Here is a 6,939-nt window from a genome sequence, read left to right on the forward strand (position 1 = left end):
TGGGCACAAATGGGTTTTTATTTTTCCGAATGTTAGTTGAAACACTAACCCAGTCAGCAGACGTATATTGGGTCTATATAGCAAATATATCGGCATGGACGTCGGCTGGATATCGGTACCGGATATCGGGGCGATCGAAATCTTGCACATCCTATGCTAAATCCCCTGGATATCCGTATTGTTATAGACGGTATATAGCCTCAATATAGTTCCATATCCCCTGGATGTCGTATTTCTGATATAGGATCTATATATCGGCATGGATGTCGGCTGGATATCGGTACCGGATATCGGGGCGATCAAAATCTTGCACAGTGTATGCAAAATCCCCTGGATATCCGTATTGTTATAGACGGTATATAGCCTCAGTATTGTTCCAAATCCCCTGGATGTCGATTTTCTGATATAGGATCTATATACGGAAGCTGATGTCCTTTGAATTTCAATATTAAACCATAATCACTTTACCAGTTTTGCATATTTATTATATCTATATATTTAGATTAGCTTCCCATTTACAACTTTCGCTGTAAAAGGGCAGCTGCTTAAATAGAGATGCCAATATCCATCTTTTCAAATATTACTATAGCTATTTGAGCTTTAGTTTGTTTGATGACAATTTGTAATATACAAATATTAATTCTCCTAATTCTCTCTACTCTTAATTTAAAGATATTTATTTTTTAAAGAAATGGTGTATTTATCCTGAAATGTAACAGCAAACAGAAATAAAGTCTTATTTAAAATTATATGCAGGATAAAATATACAATTGAAATGGTCAACTCATTTTTATTCAAATTGTTTTGGTTTTAAATGAATAAAAAGGGAGGTAATAAGACAATATAGGGCCAATATTGGACAAATATATTTTCAATCTCAATGTTATCTACAGTCCTATATCATACCGACATTGGGCACACTGAACATGCCTCAATATCATTAAAACTATTATCTAATTCATAAATCAATGCTATATCTGTAAAATATCCGATTTTCTGTGTGTAGTGGTATCAATTTGACATCGAGTTCAAAACATCATACTAATATTGCCTCAATATCATTAAACTATATTCTAATTCATATATCAATGCTATATCTGTGAAATATCCGAATACCTATATCAGATTACTGATAATCCCCGTGATATGACATCGAGTTCAAACATCACGCCGATATTGACTCGATATCATAAAAAATATATCCTAAATCATACATCAATGCTTTATCTATGTAATATCCGAATACCTATATCAGATTACTGATAATCCCCGTGATATGCCATCGAGTTCAAACATCACGCCGATATTGACTCGATATCATAAAAAATATATCCTAAATCATACATCAATGCTTTATCTATGTAATATCCGAATACGTATATCAGATTACTGATAATCCCCGTGATATGACATCGAGTTCAAACATCACGCCGATATTGACTCGATATCATAAGAAATATATCCTAAATCATACATCAATGCTATATCTATGTAATATCCGAATACCTATATCAGATTACTGATAATCCCCGTGATATGCCATCGAGTTCAAACATCACGCCGATATTGACTCGATATCATAAAAACTATATCCTAAATCATACATCAATGCTATATCTATGTAATATCCGAATACCTATATCAGATTACTGATAATCCCCGTGATATGCCATCGAGTTCAAACATCACGCCGATATTGACTCGATATCATAAAAACTATATCCTAAATCATACATCAATGCTTTATCTATGCAATATCCGAATACCTATATCAGATTACTGATATCGCCCATATATATGCTTGCTGGCTGGGAATAATGTAGACCTGTATGGCGAAAATGTCCACTTAGTGTAATTCCAAAATAGAAAAAAAGCGTACATATGTTTTATCTGAATTTAGTTGATGATTTTTTACGAAATTAAGACCGGCTGGCTTGCGGTAGGTCAGTGGTTCTACCCAGTTGTCCGTCTGTGCAACTCAGACGGGTTTCTGGGGTCTTCCTCCACTTGAGGTTAGCCGGACTTCGCGCAATGACTGCAATACTGTCGAAGTGACGTAAAACCCAACACAAAACAAAACAAAACGAAATTTAGAAATGAGTGAATATTTAGCCTACCAATACATTTCCATGAATTCCCTTGTGCGAATTGGGTTGATGAGAGGGCTGAGTTGTTTTTGTTGTTGATGTTGTTGTTGATGTTGTTGTTGATGTTGTTGTTGATGTTGTTGTTGTTGTTGTTGTTGTTGTTGTTGTTGTTTAACGTACGCAGTTTTTATCACCATTTAGGTCGTATCACGATCAATGCGATCACTTTACCTGCATATACTTTTCATGGTCTTAACTTACCCGAACAGAGTTTGTTTAATCTTGTCGTTCACTTAAGACTGACATACAATGAATCAGAAAAAAGGCAAATGGCCGTAAAAAGGATTTTGTGATATATTTAGACAGTCACAAACTATGTGACGGAACCCGGGTTCAAACCTCTACGACGAGACGACTCTAGGACTAGGAGCCAGACCTCTAATTACTTCGCTTTCGGGCTCCGCTAATTGCTTCAGCGCATTGCTTTGTCAATTAAAGACGACATGATACAGATAATTTGAGTAAATAAGTTTAGATGAACGGATTTTTTATATATCCCGTTTACATGTTTGATGGTTCGGCTAGGGCGATGGTAACCAGTCAAAACGTACCCAAGTTAAAACGTACCCAAGTCAAAACGTACCCACATCCTGGTCAAAACGTACCCAAACCAGGTCAAAATGTAAGCGCTTTTCTGGTCAAAACGTACCCACATAAAAAGTTTCACACAATTTTTGAAAAAATGACTATTTAATATAAATGTTTCTGCAACGCCGAATTATGTTCTTTTTCTGTGTTTAAAGCCAGTTTAATCTCATATAAATCGTGTTTGTTAATGTTTAATGAAAGATTTAAAAATTGCTTTTCCGGATATTTTATTGACTAGTATTTTGGGGCGATTATGGAAGATAATCCCGGTGCAATCGATGAAAATTGAAGACAGGCAGGCGAAAAATTAAATAAGTTGTTATGATATAAACAAGTAATTTTATATTGCCGGCTTCCCAATGTGTGTTTTGTCTACGTGGGTGTGTATCGAAATTCGAGGGAAGTTATTGACGAGGGCGGAGCTTACCTTTGGCACCGGAAGACCAGTTTCCATATTATATTAGGGTGGTCAGTTTGATCCGATAATCGTCGCCATTTCCCGTCACTTGACTTTATCGAGAAGCAAGGCATTTACTCTTAAGATGTCGCTGTTGAAATAACAATAGAAATATTGTTACTCCTCCATGCAACTACGCAAAACGGAAACAGAATGCGAAAGTTTGCCAGAATGCCACTGACCTACCGCAAGCCAGCCGGTGGCTTCCTCACATAAAGATATTCACTCCTTTTGGGATTCAAACCCACAGCAGTGAGGGGCTAGAGATTATGAGTCAGCGACTCTAACCTTGCTACCACAGAGGCCCTGCTAACATATTTTTAGGTCTCCTGCAGCAGAAAACAGTTGAAAATATTTTGTCAAAGGGGGAGTAGCAGTAACAATTTCTCACTTTGCCACAATTTTTCAATGCTTTCTAAACATGGAATTTTCATTTCGATAAACAGTAAGATCTTTTATCCACATCTTTCTAAATGTTGTTTGCTGCAGAAACCCCATATTAGGGAATGGGTTAGAAATCATGTTATGCTGTTTTTTGAACAGGTCAGAATGATGAGATGCACGAGAGGTCTCCAAGTGATGATTCCCAGCAAGGGTACCAGTTCCCAAATGCTGTACTATCCAATACTGACAGACAGCTCAATGGTAAGATTCGGTTGAGTAAGTTGTGGCTTGTTACTTATTAATATTTAGCAACTCAATTGATATTTGAATGCCTTTGTTTATCGTTCAGTTTGTATAATTTAATCTAGAGATATTTAATCAAAGGGTGCTTTTTACGCTAGTTTGTGCAAGTCGTCTTCAGGATCGCAAGGTCCTCAAACTGATTGTTTATCTTCCAAAGTGCAAGTCCTCTGAATTTAAGGTCCTCAAACTGATTTTGTGATCTTTCAAAGTGTGTATTGCAAATGACTTGTTATGCTGTTTTTTTCCAACAGGGCAGAATGATGAGCAGCAGGAGAGGTCTCCCCCCAGTGATGATGGTCAGCAAGGGTACCAGTCGCCAAATGCTATTACATCCAATACACACAGCTCAATAGTAAGAACTGGCGGAGATAAAATTGGCCTGTTATTTAGGAAGTGTTTATCTTGTTAATCAATAGGTATTAAGTTGAAATTGGAATGTCTTTGTTTATCTTTTAGACTGTAGCACATTATCTGCAGGTATTTAATGAACTGTTGTCTTTTAAAGATAATTGGCTATATTTTGTGCAAGTCCTCTGAATGTAAGGTCCTCACAAAGATTGTGATATTTTTCGAAGAGTATATTGTATTCCAATACTAGATACTAACATGTCTTTGCTTGTTTTGTCGGGTTTTTCACATCACTTCGACAGTATTTCTGTCATTTTGCGACGCCCGGCTTATAACAAGTGGAGGAAGATCCAAGAATCCCACCTGAGTTACACAGACAGACAACTTGGTAGAACCACTGACCTACCGCAAGCCAGCCGGTGGCTTTCTCATATAAGGATATTCACTCCTTTTGGGATTCACACCCACAGCAGTGAGGGGCTAGAGATTATGAGTCAGCGACTCTAACCTTGCTACCACAGAGGCCCTGCTAACATGTTTTTAGGTCTCCTGCAGCAGACAACAGTTGAAAATATTTTGTCAAAGGGGGAGTAGCAGTAGCAATTTCTCACTTTGCCACAATTTTTAATGCTTTCTAAACATGAAATTTTCATTTCTGTAAACAGTTTGATCTTTTATCCACATCTTTCTAAATGTTGTTTGCTGTAGAAACCCCATATTAGGGAATGGGTTAGAAATCATGTTATGCTGTTTTTTGAACAGGTCAGAATAATGAGCTGCAGGAAAGGTCTCTAAGTGATGATTCCCAGCAAGGGTACCAGTCGCCAAATGCTGTAACATCCAATACTGACAGACAGCTCAATGGTAAGATCAGGCTGAGTAAGTTGTGGCTTGTTTCTTATTAATATTTAGCAACTCAATTGATATTTGAATGCCTTTGTTTATCATTCAGTTTGTATAATTTAATCTAGAGATATTTAATTAAAGGGTGCTTTTTACGCTAGTTTGTGCAAGTCGTCTTCAGGATCGCAAGGTCCTCAAACTGATTGTTTATCTTCCAAAGTGCAAGTCCTTTGAATGTAAGGTCCTCAAACTGATTGTGTGATCTTTCAAAGTGTGTATTTCAAATGACTTGTTATGCTGTTTTTTCCAACAGGGCAGAATGATGAGCAGCAGGAGAGGTCTCCCCCAGTGATGATGGTCAGCAAGGGTACCAGTCGCCAAATGCTGTTATATCCAATACAGACACACAGCTCAATAGTAAGAACTGGCGGAGATAAAATTGGCCTGTTTTTAGGAAGTGTTTATCTTGTTAATCAATAGGTATTAAGTTGAAATTGGAATGTCTTTGTTTATCTTTTAGACTGTAGCACATTATCTGCAGATATTTAATGAACTGTTGCCTTTTAACGATAATTGGCTATATTTTGTGCAAGTCCTCTGAATGTAAGGTCCTCACAAAGATTGTGATATTTTTCGAAGAGTATATTGTATTCCAATACTAGATACTAACATGTCTTTGCTTGTTTTGCCGGGTTTTTCACATCACTTCGACAGTATTTCTGTCATTTTGCGACGCCCGGCTTATAACAAGTGGAGGAAGATCCAAGAATCCCACCTGAGTTACACAGACAGACAACTTGGTAGAACCACTGACCTACCGCAAGCCAGCCAGTGGCTTCCTCACATAAGGATATTCACTCCTTTTGGGATTCACACCCACAGCAGTGAGGGGCTAGAGATTATGAGTCAGCGACTCTAACCTTGCTACCACAGAGGCCCTGCTAACATGTTTTTAGGTCTCCTGCAGCAGACAACAGTTGAAAATATTTTGTCAAAGGGGGAGTAGCAGTAGCAATTTCTCACTTTGCCACAATTTTTTAATGCTTTCTAAACATGAAATTTTCATTTCTGTAAACAGTTTGATCTTTTATCCACATCTTTCTAAATGTTGTTTGCTGCAGAAACCCCATATTAGGGAATAGGTTAGAAGTCATTTTATGCTGTTTTTTGAACAGGTCAGAATGATGAGATGCAGGAGAGGTCTCCAAGTGATGATTCCCAGCAAGGGTACCAGTCGCCAAATGCTGTAACATCCAATACTGACAGACAGCTCAATGGTAAGATCAGGCTGAGTAGGTTGTGGCTTGTTACTTCTTAATATTTAGCAACTCAATTGATATTTGAATGCCGTTGTTTATCATTCAGTTTGTATAATTAAATCTAGAGATATTTAATTAAAGGGTGCTTTTTACGCTAGTTTGTGCAAGTCGTCTGAACGTAAGGTCCTCAAACTGATTGTTCATCTTCCAAAGTGCAAGTCCTCTGAATGTAAGGTCCCCAAACTGATTTTGTGATCTTTCAAAGTGTGTATTTCAAATTTTTGATTTTGTGCTTTTCTCATCCGGTAGGGACTTATGTATTATGTATTATGTATAACTTGTTCTGACAAAGTGGAAGTGGGGACATCTGTGTCCTATGGACACATTTTCTAGTTTTCTATTGGAATTCTGTTTTATGGAAATACTTTAAGGGAACCCAGGGGCGGATCCAGGGTTTTCCGATGGTTGGGGGGGGGGGGCAACTGTTTGGCAATGTAACCCCCTACAAATGAACAATAAAGCGACCATGATTATATGCAAGAAACTTTGGGTCTTCCCCAAGGGTATCTTAGACTCTTAAAGTCTTAATAGACAAATTAATGTGTTTAAC

The sequence above is a fragment of the Mya arenaria genome, chromosome 5 (assembly GCF_026914265.1).
Source record: "Mya arenaria isolate MELC-2E11 chromosome 5, ASM2691426v1".
Lineage (NCBI taxonomy): Eukaryota > Metazoa > Mollusca > Bivalvia > Myida > Myidae > Mya > Mya arenaria.